This window comes from Scomber scombrus, chromosome 5, assembly GCF_963691925.1.
Source record: "Scomber scombrus chromosome 5, fScoSco1.1, whole genome shotgun sequence".
Classification (NCBI taxonomy): Eukaryota; Metazoa; Chordata; class Actinopteri; order Scombriformes; family Scombridae; genus Scomber; species Scomber scombrus.
This window is the reverse complement of record NC_084974.1, coordinates 32366871-32388248: the sequence shown is the minus strand read 5'-3', so window position 1 is coordinate 32388248 and position 21378 is coordinate 32366871.

Sequence of the window (21378 nt, the reverse complement as noted above, 5' to 3'; positions counted from 1 at the left end):
GTGGGGTCAGTGTGTGTGTGTGTGTGTGTGTGGGCGAGCGTGTGCCACCACTGGAGCGTTGTAAATGTGTTTCGTTGTGTTTGTACAAAGCGTTCCCGCCGGTTAGTGAAGTGTGAAGAAAGAGAGACTTGATATTTCCTCCTCTGTGTGTGTGTGTGTGTGTGTGTGTGTGTGTGTGTGTGTGTGTGTGTGTAAACCTGTATATTATAATTAAACTCAGAGGTTTGAATTGTCCTGCACATAGTTGTAATGTGAGGATCTTTTTGTGTCGTTTTCGCCCCTAAAACACCAAACATCACTGAACCCAACTCCATTCAAAAATCACACAATTTAACCCTTTACATCCTGTTCATATTCACACTCAGAATTATTCTCTACACTAATTCTCATTGATAAATTCACCATCAGTTTGATTAATATTATGGGAAAAAACACATTCACAATCACAGTTTTATGGTCCAGGAGAATATTTTATAGAATATGAAGAAAACAACATGTTTAAATGCTGATTTTTGGTCAAATTTGTACTTTTGCATATTTAAAAATGTGTATCAGCTGCACAAAAATAAAAAAATAATGAATTGCATTTCCAGTTTTTTTTATACTCTGGGTCATATTAGGAAAAGACTGGCTAAAAGAAATGTGTATATGGTGTTTTTACAGCTCTTTAATGTAAAATAACGGTCAAATTTGACCCAGAAGTATTTAAGGCTTAAGGAAAACATGTAATACATCAAATAACACAAACTCAGAGGGTTATTCTAGTCACTGATTTTACTTGATAAACATGTTTAATGTTCAATTTTCCTTTTATAAAGTCAATTTCTTTAATAAAAAAAACAGCTGATTACACCTCGGCACCACAAGTTAAAACATATTGAGCTGCTTCATGTTAATAAAATGATTTATGATGACTCAGCTCATGGTTTTAATGGCAGATTTCCAATATGAGTTGTGATATAGAAGGAATTCGTACTTATTTCTGTGGAATCCAATTCGGCCGACTGGATGAATTTGCAAAGGATGAAAATGGAAAGAAAAGAAAAGTCAATCCAGCTTTTTTCTGCTGTTTCAGCCGTTTTATCCACAATGACCAGATTACATTCAAAACATTGATATATTGAACATTGTAAAGTTATTATTTAAAGGTTATTATGAGATCAAATGAAGCAGTTTGAGGCCCATTGAACCAGCGTTGGGTTAAAGGTCAGTGATTCATACCTACAGTAGATGATTAAACATGATCTTCTGAAGGTATCGACCCTCCAATCTGAACATTTTCTCCTCTCAGTCAAACAGCAACGGGTCGAAGTTGTTTTTTTCTCTCCTCAGCAGGTTCCCGCCACACCACAAAACTAATCTGGTTTAATCCCAACAGGAATCCAGCAAACTTAACGCCTCTAAATCTAAAAATCTGACCACACAACTTTTCATTACTTCCATATTAGAGCTCGGAGCTAAGACGGCTCGGTTTATCACAGCAGTTAATGTCCCCAAAACAGCCCAAAATATCCCCGACGTGTGCACGCACCAACATTTACATAAAACACAAGGTCCTGCTGGCGCCCCCCGCAGGCCGCAGTGAGCATTACAACCACTGTTTATTTATTCTACATGTTAAATCAGTCTGGATGAACATCACAGAGGAGCTGATGGTCAGGAGAATATACTGAGTGAGGTGATAAAGAGTCAAAACTCACATCTGAACATACAGACTGAAGATATTATTATATCTGATATCAAACACCAGTTAAACCTCCTTAAATCTGCTTAAAAAACAGATAACAAAGTTAACAATCAGCAGCTTTTTACAGTAAATTCTCACAATAAACTACTTTAATCACACTTTTGCGATGCAGATTATTTCATTAGGCTGCAGTCAATTCAAATTTAACAATAATAACAAGTAATTACTGTGATAAAGGTTCAGCACCATGCAGTAATTTAGCCATCAAATATTGTAGTTTTACAGTAATTTTGTGGTTAACATGAAAAGACAATATGTTGCTGTGATATTATTGTGAATTTACAGTAATATCAGATAATAAATACAGTATCATATTGTAGTTTTACTGTATTTTCACAGTAATATTGTGTCTGGTTTGCTGTAGAAACACATTAATACATTACTGTTAAATAAATACAATAATTTACAGTAATATTTTTTACAGTGTAGAAGCTGAAGGTAAAAACTAAAGACTCAGGAGAGGATTTTTGTTGCTTTTTTTGAGAATATTATTATAAATATACATGGGGCAAAGACAAAAAGGAACAATTCAAACTACTGGGAACAAAACTCATACTGAGAGTTAGAGATCAACTAAAAAACTAAAAGACAAGACAAAGAAAACATACAGATAAATGTAAATGGGTCAATGACGTATAAGGACTTTCAACAACGCAATTGTAGAATAATAAAAACAAGCATATCTAATGCAGTAGTTCAAACATTCAGAATGTTGTGTACCTGACAATTCATATTACAATGTGAAAGTGATTTTAGTGGGTTTTCAAGATTAATTGGCACTGGCCTGAAAAAAAAGTCATGTGGTGCGACCATGATTTATCTTGAAATATCTTATATAAATAAAAGATTATCATTTACAAAAATAAAAATTAAAAAAAGCAAATACTTTGTTTCCAAACACTTTATATTACTGAAAACTTGAACAAAAAGATGTGAAGCGTGTTAAGTAAATTTATTTATTTCAAGATGAATCATGGTCGCACCACATGACTTTTTTTAAGGCCAGTGCCAATTAATCTTGAAAAACCCACTAAAATCACTTAATTTCACATTTATAATATGAATCGTCAGGTACACAACATTCTGAATGTTTGAACTACTGCATTAGATATGCTGGTTTTTATTATTCTACGATTGAGTTGTTGCAAATCCTTATACGTCATTGACCCAAATATGTAATCATGTCAGGCCGTTCTCTTTCACTGTTCGCCACCAAATGTTCCTTTTTTCTGTGTGTCTCAACACAACTTTCAAACTAATGCAATTAAATGGGAAAAACATTAGTTTTTTTATAATTTACATTTCTTGTCCTAACCACCGTCCAGGTCCTCATAGTGCTGCATGTCTCCATACTTCTCACAGTGTGAACTCACTTATTATACACTCAGAACATTAAGAGGAGTAAGTACAGAAGAAGAGATGTGAGACACAGTATGAGTATCTACCTGATCTAACACTGCAGGAGCAACTATGTGCAGATAATTACAGTTTAAAACGTCATAATTCATGTCGTCACTCATGTGAAACCTTCTAAAATCTGATGTCAGCAGTGTTGGAAGAAGTATTCAGATCCTTTAATGGAGTAAAAGTACTAATACAGCAATGTGAGAAGTACTGCATCACAAGTTAAAGTCCTGCATGGAAGTAGAAAGAAGCATCACATGGAAATATGACAGAGAAGTAAAAGTAAAAAAGAGCTTCAGTACTTTGAGATTTGAGTTACTTTGCAGCTCTGAGTGTCATCAGAGGACAAAATGTGGGACTCTGAGGGTGACGGCCGTTTTGTAAATCCTCTGTTTTACACACACACACACACACACACACACACACACACACACACACACACACACACACACACACACACACACACACACACACACACACACACACACACACACACACACACACACTCTCCTCTGAAAGACCAACGCAGACGCCTCAGAAACACCCAAACATGGAGCAGAAAAGGCCGCCGGCCGCTGTTGTGTCTGCAAACCAAACACTGCAGGGGGGGAGCGAGGGGGGGCAGGGGGGGGCTGGAGAGCTGCACCGAGTGTCTGAACTGCAGCCAAGCCTTGAGGGGCAACCAGCGCGCCAACAACGCCGGTCGGCATGGCAACAGTAGTAGTAGTAGTAGTCGTAGTAAAAGAGGAACTATTCAGAGCTGAATGTGGCGCTCAGTGGAAGTGCTTCAACATTAATCATCATGAGGTTTGTGGAAATTGGGGAAAGTTTCTGTAAAATTAGGACTTTATTTAGAGTATGAGAAGCTTTTTATAAACTGCAGAAGTTTTGGAAAGAGGTGATATATTTTAATTTGAAATAGGACTTTTTATATTAGAAGTGGGAACATTTCTGTAAAATCAAGATTTATGTCAGAAAGTGAGACAAGCTTCTTATGAACTGAGGATGCTGAGGAAAGAGGTGTTATTTTTATTTGAAAATAGGACTTTTTTTAGAAAGTGGAAACATTTTTGAAAAATTAGGAAATGTTTCGAGTGTGAGAAGCTTTTTATAAACTGCAGAAGTTTTGGAAAGAGGTGATATTTTAAATTGAAATAAGACTTTTTATAAGAAGTACTGTAGGGATGTTTTATCAGAAAGTAAGACATACTTCTTATAACCTGAGGATGCTGAGGACATTTTTAGAAAGAGAGAAAACTATTTAATAAAAAGGATGCTTAGGAAAGAGGTGTCATTTTTATTTGAAATTAAGACTTTTTTTTAATAAAGTGGGGACATTTTTAGTGAAATTAGACGTTTTGTAGATTGGGGACTATGAGAAAGTGAAGTGGGAACCTTTGTGAAAAATTAAGATATTTTTTAGAAAATGAAACAAGCTTTTTATGAACTGAGGATGCTTTGGAACAAGGTGTCATTTTTATTAGAAAGTGAGGACGTTTTTGTAAAATTAGGTCGTTTTTTAAAAAATGAGAGAAAACTTTTAATAAACTGAGGATGCATTGGAAATACATTTTTATTTGAAATTAGGACTTTTTTTAAGAAAGCAGGGATGTTTTACTAGAAATCTTTGTGAAATTAGGAGTTTGGTAGAGAGCTGCTACATTTCCGTAAAATGAAGATTTATTTTAGAAAGCGAGAAAAGCTTTTTAGAAACTGAGGATGTTTCGGAACGAGCTGACATTATTATTTGAAATTAGGACTATTTCAGAAAGTGTTTGAGGATTCAAATGTAGTTTTAGGGTTAAAGTTCGAATCAGGTTTAAGTTCAGAGACAATAGATAAATAAAGGGACATAAAGGGTTAACTGTAAGAAATTAAGTTTATTTAATAGATTAATTTTGCTTCAGAGACGAAAAAACATTCAAGAGAGAAAATAAACTTTATAGAAAACCAACATGAGAATGAAGTGATTATCTGTGTGTGTGTGTGTGTGTGTGTGTGTGTGTGTGTGTGTGTGTGTGTGTGTGTGTGTGTATGTGTGTGTGTGTGTGTGTGTTCAGCAGTGATGTTTCTTGTCGCCGTAGCGATGGCGCGAGGCCACAGTGTCCCACAGTGAGCACGCTCAGACCAGAGTGAAACCCTCCAATCGGAGCGCGGCTGCCACAGTTTTCCTGTCGCAGGGGGTCGCTGGCACCAATCAGCTCCTCAGATACCTGCCAATAACTCACACACACTCTCACACACACACTCTCACACACACTCTCACACACACTCTCACACACACTCTCACACACACTCTCACACACACTCTCACACACACTCTCACACACACTCTCACACACACTCTCACACACACTCTCACACACACTCTCACACACACTCTCACACACACTCTCACACACACTCTCACACACACTCTCACACACACTCTCACACACACTCTCACACACACTCTCACACACACTCTCACACACACTCTCACACACACTCTCACACACACTCTCACACACACTCTCACACACACTCTCACACACACTCTCACACACACTCTCACACACACTCTCACACACACTCTCACACACACTCTCACACACACTCTCACACACACTCTCACACACACTCTCACACACACTCTCACACACACTCTCACACACACTCTCACACACACTCTCACACACACTCTCACACACACTCACACACACACTCACACACACACACACACACACACACACACACACACACACACACACACACACACACACACACACACACACACACACACACACACACACACACACACACACACACACACACACACACACACACACACACACACACACACTCACACTTTGTTTACTACTTGTTGAGTCTGCAGCAGCCAATAACTCACACATACACACACTCTCTCACACACAGACTCACACTTTGTTTACTACTTGTTGAGTCTGCAGCAGCCAATCAGAGTTGGAGAAGCGGATCATTGAAGCTCCGTCTCTGATGTGATTAAAGGTTCATTTCACCTCCTCCAGCTGTTTGTTTTATGTGTCAGGTTTCATCACAGAGGAGGCGACAGAGTTTATATTCACATCTACAGACTCTGGTTCCTGTTTCTGTCTGAATGATCCACAAACCTCACAGGAAACAGTTTAAAGGCTTCACTCTTTGGTCTTTGTAGATTTGTAAAAAATGAATCCTCAGCATGATGCTCTAATGATTCTCCTTCTGAATCCACATCAAACTAAATCCATAAAGGCTGTAACGACTCAGAAGGTGCTGAACCCAAAAGCACCAATTCAGAGAGAAATCAAGTGTCAAAACAAAACAAAAACCAGGCTTCAAACTTAAAGGAGCTAACTAAACTATAAGAGAAAGATCCAAAAACACCTCTAACACAATCCTGGTAAGTGTCAGGCAGGATGAGAGCAGAACATGTGACTTTACAGAGACAGAGATGAACTAAGGAATGTAAACATGTAGCCGGTATCTAGAAACACTGATATATGTTCATCTGTTTTTGTCTTTAATCCAAACCAGAACTCTTCTTTTCAGATTATTTCTGAAAAAAACCCAAAACAACAATGAACCAAAGAAAAAGCAAAATATAATGCAGATTTCATCCATAGTGAAGAGTATACACATGTACATACAGCTTGGGAGAAGTGCAGTACACTATAATAAATAATGGTTCTTATCGTTCTACAGAGAACCAACACCGGCTGAAGAACCTCTTTATTTAAGGGACGGTTCTTTGCAGACTTTATGTGGTTCTTTAAAGTACTAAAAGTTATTTGGTGGCAGGTGATAGCATGTAATTAGGATTGCAAACACTTTTTGTCCCATATTTGAACATATTTAACATCTTGAAACTATCAGAACACCAAAATTTAAATGTATTATATTAGAAGATAAATGCAGAAAATTCTTACATTTAAAAAATATATTCATATTATCAAAGTGGTTGACGACTCATTATCTGATGTTTGACTAATCGATGTTAATCTTTGTGAAACATAAAACCAAACCTGTCTGTCGTACCAGAAAATGGAGGGTTTGCTTTAATCCATGTTTTGAGTTTATATTTAAAGGTTGTATAGTTGTTGCTCTCTAAACTAAATGGATAAACTACTGCAGAGGCTCTGACTGAAGAACCTGCTACACAGCGCCCTCTGGTGGCCGCTCTGGTTAACTGCTGCTGTCTGCATGATGAAGTGATTCAGTAGAAGAGAAGAAGAGTCTGTGTTGAACTATTGAAATTATCAATATTAAATAAATTATGTTTTTCTTGCTATGTGGCAGTGCTGATAGTTAAGGTAGTTTAAGCTTAAGGTAAAGTGTTTTTAAGGAGCTGACTGCTTATCTGCAGCTTGTGAAACAGTTGTTGGCTGCCTTCACTGTCATAATGGTCTATGACAGTTATACATTTTATTTTTGAAATTAATTTCATGTTCTCTCAAATTCTTATTTTTGTTTGTTTCATTTGGCACAAATCTAATTCCACAGTATTACACCTGTGCAGGTAGTAGCAGGTGTCAACGGTCCCGTCGGCATCAAAGTCTTTAAAAAAAAAAAAAGACCCCAAACCTGCACATTGTCTGTAAAGCTCATTGTGACACCAGCAGTTGCCTCACGTCAGACCCTAATACCCTTCATCTCCTGCCAGCCGGCAAATTACAGCTTCTGCTTTTAACCTTTTTAAACCGTCAGATCATCAGACACACTTAAACGCAGCGGTTTCTTTTTGAAGGAGGGACGCTGATGTCAGATTATCAGCGAGATGTTTTAAAGTGCTGCAGCGTTTAAATGTCACTCTGACAGAAAGTGTAACCGCTGTCAGAAAGCAGATTAAAGATCGACGTGAAGTCAGATAATCCACTGCTGTGTTCACACTGTGACAGTTTGTCTGTTTTATAATCTCTAAAATCTGACTCCAAACAGCAGGAGCACAGTTAAAGTACACGCTTAATGTAGTTAAAGTGTCATAAATCAGATTAATTAAATATTTAATTACACAAACACAAATTGACTTGTTTTTTCAACACAAAACAAAGAAGAACAAGATTATAACTCTTAACATATTTAATGAAAACGGTAATTTAATGAAGTGGTTCCTTCCTGTTTCCCTGCTAAATAAATCCACACCTACATTACATTAACCAGCAGGTGGCGCTCTCTGCAGGCAACATGAAGATGAGAGCTATTTTAAGTTGCTAGAGGAGTCAGTTTAATCACAAGATCCTGGAGAGAAACAGAAATACATAACTGCTGATTAATGTTTGAAGTTTGAGAATATAAATACACAATATGGTTGATCAAGTGTGTTAACTCAACTCTGTCTCATAAAAATTACACCTATACATGTTTATTAATACTTAAACCACAAATACAGTTAGAAAGAAAAGTGTCTGAGATTCATTCATCAAATCCTCCAAATTAAACTCCAGATGTGAGAAGTTTAGAGGGAAAAATCAGTATTTGGTGGAGCTGTTAACAACTCATAGACATCTGAAATGTGCTTTATGGTTTCATCTTTAACAATGTGTTGTATTTTAAAAGCTTGTTATATTATCCATTGTGTCAAATCTGCATCTGAAAAGTAACTAAAGCTGTCAGATAAATGTAGTGGAGTAGAAAGTACAATATTTCCCTCTGAGATGTAGAAAGTAGCATCACATGGAAATACTACAGTAAAGTACAAGTACCTCAAACTGTACTACAGTAAAGTACAAGTACCTCAAACTGTACTACAGTAAAGTACAAGTACCTCTATACTGTACTACAGTAAAGTACAAGTACCTCTAACTGTACTACAGTAAAGTACAAGTACCTCAAACTGTACTACAGTAAAGTACAAGTACCTCTAACTGTACTACAGTAAAGTACAAGTACCTCAAACTGTACTACAGTAAAGTACAAGTACCTCAAACTGTACTACAGTAAAGTACAAGTACCTCTAACTGTACTACAGGAAAGTACAAGTACCTCTAACTGTACTACAGTAAATTACAAGTACCTCAAACTGTACTACAGTAAAGTACAAGTACCTCAAACTGTACTGCAGTAAAGTATAAATACCTCAAACTGTACTACAGTAAAGTATAAGTACCTCAAACTGTACTGCAGTAAAGTATAAATACCTCAAACTGTACTACAGTAAAGTACCTCAAACTCTACTTCAGTAACTGTACTTTACTTCTTTCTGACTCTCAGATCAAACAAACCTTAAACATGGAGATCTTAACGTTGGAGATGCTCCTGAGGGCTCTTACGATGTCGATCCTCGGGATCGTCCAGTTGAGAGATTTTCTCATCGTCTTTGCTTTCGTCACCAGCTCGTCGTATTCCTGCCGGCCACATTTAATCAAAACGTGACACACAGCTCCACAGATGTGTGAATGAACGGTAACTTTGAGATAACTGAAGATGACCGACCTTTAATTCTTCAGAAAGTTCTTGTTTTAAGGATCTGACTCTGGCTCGTTTGCTCCTAATCTGCTCCTACAGGACAAACACTGTTCAACATTTCCTTTTTGATCGCAGGTTGAAATTAAAAAAGTGCAGACATTAAATCCTACCAGAATCTTCTTCGCAGCATTTAAGTCCTGTTTGCCGACGGCCAACGCCAGCCAGACTTTGTGGTTCTCCTCTTTGGACGCTTCTGCCGCTGCCGTCATTCGGGCCAAGAAGTCCGCGCCGCTGTCTTCGTACACCTTATAGAAGACGTCGGTGTACTTCTGGATGTTGTCCGCTTCTCTCTGAACCTGAAAAACACACGCTCAGTCTCAACTAACACCCTTCTGTTATTATATGAAATGGGTGCCATCCATCTATTTTCTGCTGCTTATCCAGGACCTTCTCCCCAGCAATGTTCATCAGTTCCTCCCAAGCTGTTCCCAGGCAGGTTCTGGTCTCCTCCCAGTTGGACGTACCTGGAACTCCTCTAAAAGGGGAGCATCCAGGAAGATCTAAACCTGAGCCCAGACACTCTCCGGAGAGAAGCTCATTTGGGCCGCTTGTATCCACCATCTCATTGTTTGGGTCACTAGACTGAGGGTTGGGACGTAGACCGACTGCTAAACTGAGAGCTTCACCTTCAGACTCAGCTCTTTCTTGACCAGGACAGTCCGGTACAACGCTTATTCTTCAATGTTTTTTTAAATGAAGTAATTATTTGTCCACTTAAATACACTTTAGGTGGATAAAATGTTTAATATTTATCTTTTTTTTGTGGTTAGACCATTTGACATTTTCAGGTGAACTTTACTATTGGTTAACAATGGTGGCTTGTTCATCTTGCCAACCCTTATTTAAAACCCTTATTTAAAACCCTTATTTAAATCAGGTTTTATTAATACAACAGCGTGAAGAAGGGCCAATATGCTTGAATTAAACTAAACAAATACTGACCATTCAAAAATCTCAATAGAAACATCACTAGTTCAAACATGCAACAGAATTTGATTTGCAAGTGTAAGTACAGAAGTTCGATGTGAGCACTTTACCTCCTTCAGATCCAGGTATTTAACGATGAGGCTTCCTCCCGTCTCCAGTATGATCCCCGAAAGCTCTGAACCGTACTGTTGGAAACATTATCACACGTTAAAAAAGAGAAAAGTTTATTAGGTCTTCTCTACATAGTTTTAGCCAACATTTAGAAAGTAGCATCACATGGAAATACTACAGTAAAGTACAAGTACCTCAAACTGTACTACAGTAAAGTACAAGTACCTCAAACTGTACTACAGTAAAGTACAAGTACCTCAAACTGTACTAGAGTAAAGTACAAGTACCTCAAACTGCACTAGAGTAAAGTACAAGTACCTCAAACTGTACTGCAGTAAAGTACAAGTACCTCAAACTGTACTGCAGTAAAGTGTTTTGACTAAACTAAACTTTTTTTCTTAATGATCTGTACCAAAGTGAATCCTCCTCTCTGTCAAATGTACCAACTAATGTACTAAAATTAACTGTTAAAAACTTGCACATTTCCAGGAAGCGTTTCTCACTGACACCTGAAATCTTTGTTAAACTGACGAAATTATCAGCTGAGTTAGCAAATATGAGCCTTAAAGACGCCTGCAGTCTGTTTCTCTTCAGTATTCTCACACCTAAATGATGATGATGATGGTGATGATGAAGGTGGCCTGACGTTCTCTGCTGCCTGAACTTTGCCTAAAAAGGCCCCCAAACTGAAGCAGAGTGGACCTTATAGTCACCTTATCAGGAAGCTGCTGGCGGCGCTCCTTCACGCTCTTCAGATGCTCCAACAGTTTCTGCCTCTCCTCCATGATTTTAGCGCTCTGCCTCCTCCTTTTCTCGTCCTCGTCGATTTGTTTCTTCCCAACGACAAACAGTTTCATGAGCACTTTGCTCATAAACCCCAAACATTAACCCCAAACATCTTCATATGAGAAGTCATTGTCATAGAACTGCATTCTATCAAAAGGCCACCAGGGGGCGACCGTTTTGGTGTCAAAAGGACTTCCGTCTCTATACAAGTCAATGGAGAATTCACCAACTTCTCACTTGATTTCTAACCTCAGTAAACGTTTTCAAAATGTGTTTATGGTCTCAATCGCTAGTTTAAAGCCTTCTTCAATGCAGTATGATGTTCATTTGGGACATTTTGGCCTCCCTGATTTTATATGTGACGATAAAGCAGGGTATGCATTAGGGCGTGGCTACGTGGTGATTGACAGGTTGATTGGTTCACAGGTTCAGGAGGGCGCCTCATGCTCCTCCTGATGCCCATATAAGTAGAATCCCTGTTTTATTTTTCCCAGAAGGCACCTGAAATTTTCAAGATGGCGCTGCTCAGATCCGATACTATTGGCCTCCGAGCAGCAGTCCACAAACCAATGGGTGACGTCATATATTTTACGTCCATTTCTTATATACAGTCTACGGTTGAAGTAGAACCTGACAACTTAGAGAAAGTAAAGGATAATGTTGTCAGGTGTGAAATATGTGGAGCAGAGTTTCCAAACATCTCGTACCTCCAGCTTCGCCTTCTCCGCTGAGACTTGCTGTTTGCGCTCCAGCAGCTCGTTGGTGCTGATCGCCAGCTGCTCCATTTCCCCCATGATGCCGTGGCAGCGTTGTTGGTGGGCGGTGTCGACCTGCTCGAATCCAGCTTCCATTTTTTTGATGTTCGCCTTAAACATGAGTCTTCTTTGCTTCAGATAGCGGGTTTCCATTTCTAGCATGAGAGAGAGAAAAATCACAGAGTTGATGATCGTACTTCAGCTGAAGGGTCAATGAGGGTTTTATTGTCTCCATGTGGTTTAATTTAAATTTAAAGGGTTAAAATGTGAAAATAAACGTATGAATAACTTGCACACATTCTTTTTTTGTGGACCCAGAATCAAATTTCTGCTTTTAATCCATTTAGAGAGAATATATTAGAGGATTATGGCAAAAATGTCTAAGTGGTGTAACCATAAAAACTTTGTACCAAATAATTCAACTTGCTTAAAAACAGTAAATAGTCAATAAAACACCATATCAACTAGTTTGGCATGATCTTACATTATAACTTTATATTAAATAAAGGTAATGGAATACAATTGTTCTACATATTACATTTACTCTGGTTACCATGGAGATCAGGAACCTGACTGCTTTACTTCTTTCTTTCTTGTTTATCTTTCTTTTGGTTTCTTTCCTCCTTTCTCCTACTTGTTCTTTCTTTCTTTGTTTTTTTCCTTTGTTCTTTCTTACTTTTTCCTTCTTATCTTCTTCCTTGCTTATCTTTCTTTCTCTCCTCCAACTTTGTGTTATTTCTTTCTCTTCTTCCTCCTTTCTATCTATCTATCTATCTATCTATCTATCTATCTATCTATCTATCTATCTATCTATCTATCTATCTATCTATCTATCTATCTATCTATCTATCTATCTATCTATCTATCTATCTATCTATCTATCTATCTATCTATCTATCTATCTATCTCTTTCTCATAAAACATGTAATATGTATCATTATTTTGTGGTTACACCATTTGACATTTTCAGGAGCATTCAGTCTTACTTTTGGTTTAAAAAATGATGCAAATGTCATTTCAAATGATATAAAACCAACAAAAATACTAAATGTACATTTTAACAAACCTGATGCTGCTTTTAACACTATTTATAACATATTTTTGAATTTCTCATCTTACTAACCCTTATTTATCATTGACTCTGAAACATTTACTTACCTCTGGCTCTGGTGGCGTAGCTGTCGGTCAGCTCCTCCAGCTCCTTCTGATGTTTCTGTGAGGAACATGTGAACAGACGCTTACTTTTAGAAATAAAACAAAAGACAGTTGAGTTTTTAAAAAATACACTGGACTCATTCTCACCTTCTTGATTTCAGTGATTAAGATTTTGTCAGCAGTCTCTTTGTCTCTCTGGTCGGTCTGTGAGCTGTGAGCTTTATCCAGCAGCTGAACCTCGGTCACCACGGACTCCACCAGCATCTCTGCCTTCACGGCGCAGTTACTCATCTTCAGCTCAGAGATCTCTTGTGCGTGAGCGGTCTGCACGGCCTTCAGCTCCTCCTCTCGCTCCTGGAAGCAACAGATCCAACAACACTGTACTGATGCTGCTATAATACACGTAAACAGGCTTAAAATTACGGAAATGTAGAGAAAATAGTATGTAAAATCTTATTATTCATATAAATGTAATATAATAAAGATTTACCATTGATAAAACATTTGATTTAAGATCATATTAAGTTTAATAAGAGTTTCACATTTTTAGATATTAGATATAAATTCACATTGTATTGCTTTAGTTTTTACATTTTGATGTCCCTCATTTTGTTACTATTCTTCCACCTCAACAGGATAAAGTTAGACACACAACACACAGGCGCCACCTTGTGGAATAATAGAGCTATTGCATTGACTTGATGGATGAAAGCAGTTATTTTATACAATTTAATGTTATATTTAAAATGTTCCCACAGAGAATTTAGACATATTTGCAGAGCTACTCCACTTCCTTTAAAAACACACAATACAAAATACTCTCATGCCTTTTATGATTATGTTATTTACCCATAGTGATAATTATGTTTATCATCTTTGCTCAGTAGTGTTGTTTCCCTCATTTTTTAATATCTAACATGTTACTGAATACATATTACTGTTTTTAATTCTTTTAAAATCAATATTTTTATATATATTTATTAAATAAATCATGATGTGGGATTATTTGGAGCACACATGGAGCTTATTTGGAGTCACAGTACAAATTAAACCCACTTTATTCATCAAATATCTTTATTTTATATTCCAACATCGACATGAACTAATGAATACATTTTAAATGAGAGATAAATGTTGCTTTATAAGAAATGATCTCCCTTATAAATCATGTCAGTATCCATGAAACACAGCTGGACTTAGATCTTAGTTAGTTAGTTAGGGAGGAAGGAAGAAAGGGAAGAAGGAAGGAAGAAAGGAAAAAGGGAAGGAATGATGGAATGATGGACAGAAGGAAGGAAGAAAGAAAGGAAAAAAGGATTGAAGGAAGGAAGGAAGGAAGGTAGGAAGGAAGGAATGATGGACAGAAGGAAGGAAGAAAGAAAGGAAAAAAGGAAGGAAGGAAGAAAGGAAGGAAGAAAGGAAGGAAGGAAGGAATGATGACAGAAGGAAGGAAGGTAGGAAGGTTAAAAGGAAAGGAAGGAAGGAAGGTGGGAAGGAAGGAATGATGGACAGAAGGAAGGAAGGTATGAAAGAAAAAAGGAAAGAGGAAGGGAAGGAAGGAAGGAAGGAGGGAAGGAAGGAAAGAGGGAAGGAAGGAAAGAGGGAAGGGAGGAAGGAAGGAAGGAAGGAAGGAAGGAAGGAAGGAAGGAAGGAAGGAAGGAAGGAAGGAAGGAAGGAAGGAAGGAAGGAAGGAAGGAAGGAAGGAAGGAATGAATGAATGAAAGTGGGAAGGAAGGAAGGAAGGAAAGTGGGCAGGAAGGAAGGAAAGTGGGCAGGAAGGAAAAAAGGAAGGAAGGAAAGTGGGCAGGAGGGAAGGAAGGAAGGAAGGAAGGAAGGAAGGAAGGAAGGAAGGAATGAAAGTGGGCAGGAGGGAAGGAAGGAGGGAGGGAAGGAACGAAGGAAGGAAGGAAAGATGGAGGGAACATTTACCCTAACAGCTGAAAACATTGGTTTCAACATTAGAAAAGTCATCAAATGTAATAAGTTACATTACTTTGATGAAGTCATTGAAATAGTTACATTACTTATTACATTATAAATAGAGTAACTAGTAATCTATTACATTTCCACAGTAACCTTCAGAACCCTGCTTTTATGTAGTTGAGGGAAGGAGACCAGAAGTCCTATTTATAAAACTATATACTGTTCTCACCAGGTTATAGGGGTGTGTGTGTGTGTGTGTGTGTGTGTGTGTGTGTGTGTGTGTGTGTGTGTGTGTGTGTGTGTGTGTGTGTGTGTGTGTGTGTGTGTGTGTGTGTGTGTTTACTCTCTTCTCTTCTTCGTGGCGTCTCTTCCTCTCCAGCTTGTCCCGGAGCATTTCTCTAGCTCTGGACCGGGTCTCCTCCGTCTCTCTCATGGTTTTGTCCAGTGAGCTTTGAGCCATGTCCATCTGCATCTTATTGTGCTTCTCATGTCCAGGAGACTCGTCCAGCTCCTTCTGGAGGTTATAACATTCCTCCCACAGCTGCAGGGAAGAGATGTTTGTGTCAGTGTGTCAGCCATTATTAGATCCCTTCATCATGTTTACAATGGAAGTGAAGGAGGACTAAACCCACAGTCCTCCTTCTGTGGAAACATGGATTTAAAAGTTGATCTGAAGCTAATATGAAGCTTCAGTCGTCTGAATGAGTCAAATCAAGTAGATATGTTTCACCATTATAGTCTTTTTAGTTTCAAAGTCCCTCTTTTTGTTACTTTACACTGTTAAAAAAAACAACAACCCATAAAGCTGTAAAACACCCATCTCGTATATATACACGGTCGCCCATAAAGTTGGAATCATTTAGTTTTCAGACACATTCCTCTTTTTATTTTCTATTTATACACATCAGTAATCACCTTTGACCAGGTATAATGAGACTGATCAATACAATTTTGAGAATAAATACACTTTATCTATCAAGAATAAATCACATTGACACAATCATTTCATGAGAAGAGGTAAAAAATATTTTATTCCAACTTTATGGGCGACCGTATATACACACACACATAGTAATTCTGTATAATTGAAATCCATCTGATTGTCTTAATTTAAAATGTTTAATTAAATTGTCCACCTATCAAAAAACTAAAATGTACTAATACTGCTATAATACAAATAAATCAGGCTTAAAATGACAGAATTATTTTATACATTAAGTTTAATAACATTTTATGTAAAATCTTCTTTATTCATATAAATTTAATATAATACAAATGATATATCATTAATAAAACATTTACACTTCTTTTTTTTAATGTTGAAATATGGTTTTAAAACAGGTAATCAGGATTTACTTAATTTAAGATCATATTAAGAGCTACGCATTTTTAGATGCTTATAATACTTATGTACTTTAACACTTTAAGAGGGTAAATGTTAAACCTAGTCTGATGCTTTTTAACTGCAAATTCAATTTATTTCAATGTTTGGTTCTTTCAGGTTAACAGTAGCTCATCAGTGTGAAATCTGTTGTATTTAACCTTTAAAGTTTCAACATAAACACATTTATAATAGATGGTTCAGACCTCTTCTTTAGACTTCTCTTCCAGATCTCCTCCAGTCTCCTTTCTCTCATTTTTGTTTTTTGTTTGAGCTTTCGGCTGGAAATAAATAAATTAATTAAAGATTAGTCGATTGATTTAAAGAGCACTGAGAAATACAATCAAATGAAAAAAAACAGACATTATGTTACAAGGATCAAAGGGGAATTAATGAAAGAGAGAGAGAGAGAAAATAAATAAAAGTATAGTTTTATATATTTGTGATGAAGAAAAGAGACGGTTTAAAATATACATCAGCTGGGACTGTTTCATAGTTTAGGACCAACAATGAAAAATTTAATTAACACGATAAAAAAAAACTCAATTATACTCAACTGATAAAAACTTACAGTAATAATAAAGTTTACTCACCATGTTGAAATGTTTGAATATATTTCTTCCACTCAGAAAAACTAAATGCTGAGGTTAAAAAAAAATAATTAAATTTCAAATTCAGTCTGGCTAAATTTGAAAAAGGGGCGTCGTCATGGTAACTGCATCACATTACATAATTCTATTGTTTAAATGATTCTTTACATTTTGGTAAAAAAAACAAAAACCCTCTGTTAATACAAATCATAGTATAATCAAGCTCATAATACTTATGTACTGTTATTGTAATACTTTACATTAAATTACTTTAGACTGTCGCTCTGTCTGATTATCATCGGTCATCTGTGAAGCTCTTTAAAATGCACTAACCTGTATAAAAAGGTGCTGCACTATTCAAGCTTCATTGGTTGATTTAACCATCCATCCATTTACTGCCACTTATCCAGGGCCGGGTTGCAGTGGCATTAGGCCGAGCACAGAAACCCAGACCTCCATAACTATGCTCATCAGCTCATCAGCTCGTCCTGGGGAGATACAGTATATACTCCCTCCAGTGTGTCCTGGGTTTCCTCCCAGTTGGACCTGGAACACTTCTAAAAAAGAGGCGTCCAGGAGGATCCTGACCAGGAGCCAAAACCACCTCAGCTGGCTCCTTTATATGTGGAGGAGCAGTGGCTCTACTCCTGATCCTATCTCTAAAGCTGAGCCCAGAAACACTCTCTGCTTTTATCCACGATCTCATTGTTTGGGTCACTACCCGAAGCTGGTGAGCATAGGTGAGGGTTGGGACGTAGACTGACTTCACCTTCAGGCTCAGCTCTTCCTTCACCAGGACGGTCCAGTGATGCTGCCCCGATCCACCTGTCAAGTTCACTCTCCACCTCAGCAGTGACTCCCTCCCAACCCTGATGGGGGGGGAAGTCCACCTTTTTCCTGCAGAGAACACCATGGCCTCAGATTTGGAGGTTGACTCTCATCCTGACTGCTTCACATTCAACTGCAAACCGACCCAGTGCCTCAGAGACCAAGGACTGCCCTGATGGAGCCCAACACCCACTGAGACCAGGTCTGACATACTGCGGTTGTATAGGGACTGAATGGCTCACATCAGCGACCCTGGTACCCCAAACTGTCCCGAGGGCACGGTCATAAGCCTTCTCCAAGTCCACAAAGCACATCTAGACTGGATGTGTGAAGTCCCATGCCCCCTCCAGTAACCCTACAGGGTGAAGAGCTGGTCCACTGTTCCACGGCCAGGACAGAATAGTCTCACCAAACTCCTCCCACACCCGGGTTATTGCTTCAACCACCGCCTTATTGGCCAACTGGTCCCCATCTGCTGCTTCCAGAGACCCCTGAGCCAGCCAGGACCTAAAGGCCTCCTTCACCGCTGGCGTCCACCAGCAGGATCCCAGCTTGCAGCTCTGAACAGCTGCAGCTGGACCCACGACTGAGGACCTGAACATGGTCCAATGAGACACAGGTGCAACACATTAGGGCGGGGCAGCTAATCACACAGGTGGGAAACACATGAGGGCAGGAAGTGAAGGACCTGAAAAGAGACAAGAGGTGAGTATCAAAATAAAACAGGAAACATAAGACAAGAAACATTATAGGAGAAACACGAAGTAACTAAACTAACAGATTGTTGTGTGACCGTTTAGTGTCACAGAGAACGAAAGAAACCAGAAAATATTCACATTTAAGAAGCTGAATCAGAAAACTTTGACTTTTTTTTCTTTTTCTCCAAAGAATCAAAACAATTATCACTTTAACAGTTGTGTCAGCTAATCAATTAATCCAGTAATCATTGCAGTTGTAGTATTTATTGTCTGTTGTGTGTCCTACATTTAGTTTTAGTTTTAGAATTTCATGTGTCAAACTGCCTCTGGTGGTCTAACATGTTGAGCTTCACCTGTACAGTTTGGGTTCATGCTGAATGAAGAGGGAAGCTACAGTATTTCTTTCATGCCTCACCAAAGACTGTAAAAAAAATAATGGACATAGCCCACCGTGGCATCACCCATTGGTCTTTGGACTTCCGTTCTGCAGGGTTGGTGCTAGTATGGAGGGCCAGAGGGACGGGGGAGGGGTGCAATGTAAAGTTTCTAAAAGTCTGCCAAAAAAGAGTTTCTGACAGAGATTTCAGCCGTATCTGACTACGCTCAGGTGAATCAAATGTTGAACTGAAACATGAAATGTGATCATTCTGCATAATCTTTCATTAAAGGAGAGGAGGAAGAGTTGAAGACTATGTTTATTATTGTGGACCAGCATTGCGAAACTGTGATTAAAAGAACTGGACGTATAAAGAAGCTAAAACTGGTGTGATGTGTTCAAACCTGTTTACTCTACTACAGATGAGGTCTGTGCTGTCTGTAGCTGCTCTACAGTTTTTCTATTTCGGCACATAAAAAGGCTGCTACAGTAATCCAGGCCAAATTCCAGTGATTCTTTATTTGATAAGAACATGTTTGTACAAATCTGCTCAAAGTTTAAATCAGAGTCAAACACACTGAGATTTCTTGAAACAGGCCTGTAAAGAACTCAGCATACTAAATGTTGCCGGTATTTAAACATGGCGGGGTTTGATTTTCTGTAGGACGTCGCGCTTCCAGTGATGACCCTCTCTGACCAATCAGCGGCCAGCAGTGTGTCTATGTCACATTTTAGTACCGGCTTGGCTCGCTTGGAACTTCACCAGAGCAGGTACTAAAAAAGTACCAGGTACCAGGTACTTTCCCAAGTGGAAACACAAAAAGAACCGAGTCGAGTCGAGGCGAGTCGTGCTGGAACTGTGTAGTGGAAAAGCGCCATACGGTCAGATGGCTTGAAGGAGGCAGATTGCTGTGTGCCGTCAACAAGGAAACACCACGTCTACCAATCATGTGACCTGATGGGAGAATATAAAAAAGAACATAAAACATCATAAAACCACAGTATAACTGCAGCACACATCACTGACCTGCTCCAACATTTTGATTGTGATACAAATTCAATAAATCAGCCTGTTGGAAAAGTGAACTGATGTGTGTCTGCAGCTGACAACAAGTTATCTGAACATGTAAAACAGTTTAGCTGTTCGTGTGTGAGTCTGTCAGACTTTTCATTTTAAGGGACGACATGTAGAGGTAAAGATTTAATGCACAGAGTAACCATTGCCCAACCAATGAGCGATCAGACTTCATGATTCAGCTGATAAAGATTTATACTGTCTGTTGATGTTTGACTTCACTTGTTCCAAAGTTCAGATCTGCTGTTCTGTGATCACATTTCCTTAAAGAAGACTTCAGATTAAAGATGAACACAGAGAGATGAGACCTTAAAAACCTCCTGCTGTGAGTTACATGTTTCTTCTTCCTCTGCTTGTTTAAATGTTGATGGCACTATCGCTGGCTGGTTGAAGCTGCTGATATATTTCACCTTAACTCATCAGCTTCGTTCAGATGATTTTCAGCATCTAAAGGAAACGTAGCCAACAGTTTTCATCATGTTTGTGTAAAAGTTACCTTAAAAGGTTTGTAAAAGTTTGTATTTATTACTGGACTGAATTTTTCTGACATTTTAGTCTGTCACAGCTTAATAAATAATAATGTACACTGATATCAATATTACTACTGTAGTGCCCATTGTTCTACTATGATAGCAATATGTAAACTTTCACTGACTGCTAATACTATAAAATGAGTTATATGAGTATGAACATGTAATATACAGTATGTACTCCATATAATATGAAGATTAGACTCATCTTTTGGGTCATTTTCAAATGGTTCAGCACCCTGCCCAACAACTGAACCTGGCTGTTAAAGGGTTTGGGTACGATGACATTCATTGTACTAAACTTTAGATAAATAGGCGTGTGAGTTATTGACTGTTGTTTTTGTTAAATTGTTTCTTGAAGTCAGTAATTGTTTGTTTGATTCATTTAATTCGTCGTGGCCATATCAAAGGTCACCTCATTCAGTCATCTTGAACCTTATTAACATAATTAAAGTTATTATAATAACTAATCTACTGTTGCAACAGTCCACAGTCCAACAGAAAGAGTTTGTTTAAAAGGTGGGACGGTTAATGATTAGGTAATAAAAGCCATATAATAATATACTATGAAATATTTTAATAGAAGGTGATTGAAATACTGTTGAAAACATCTTTTCATTCATATTCAGT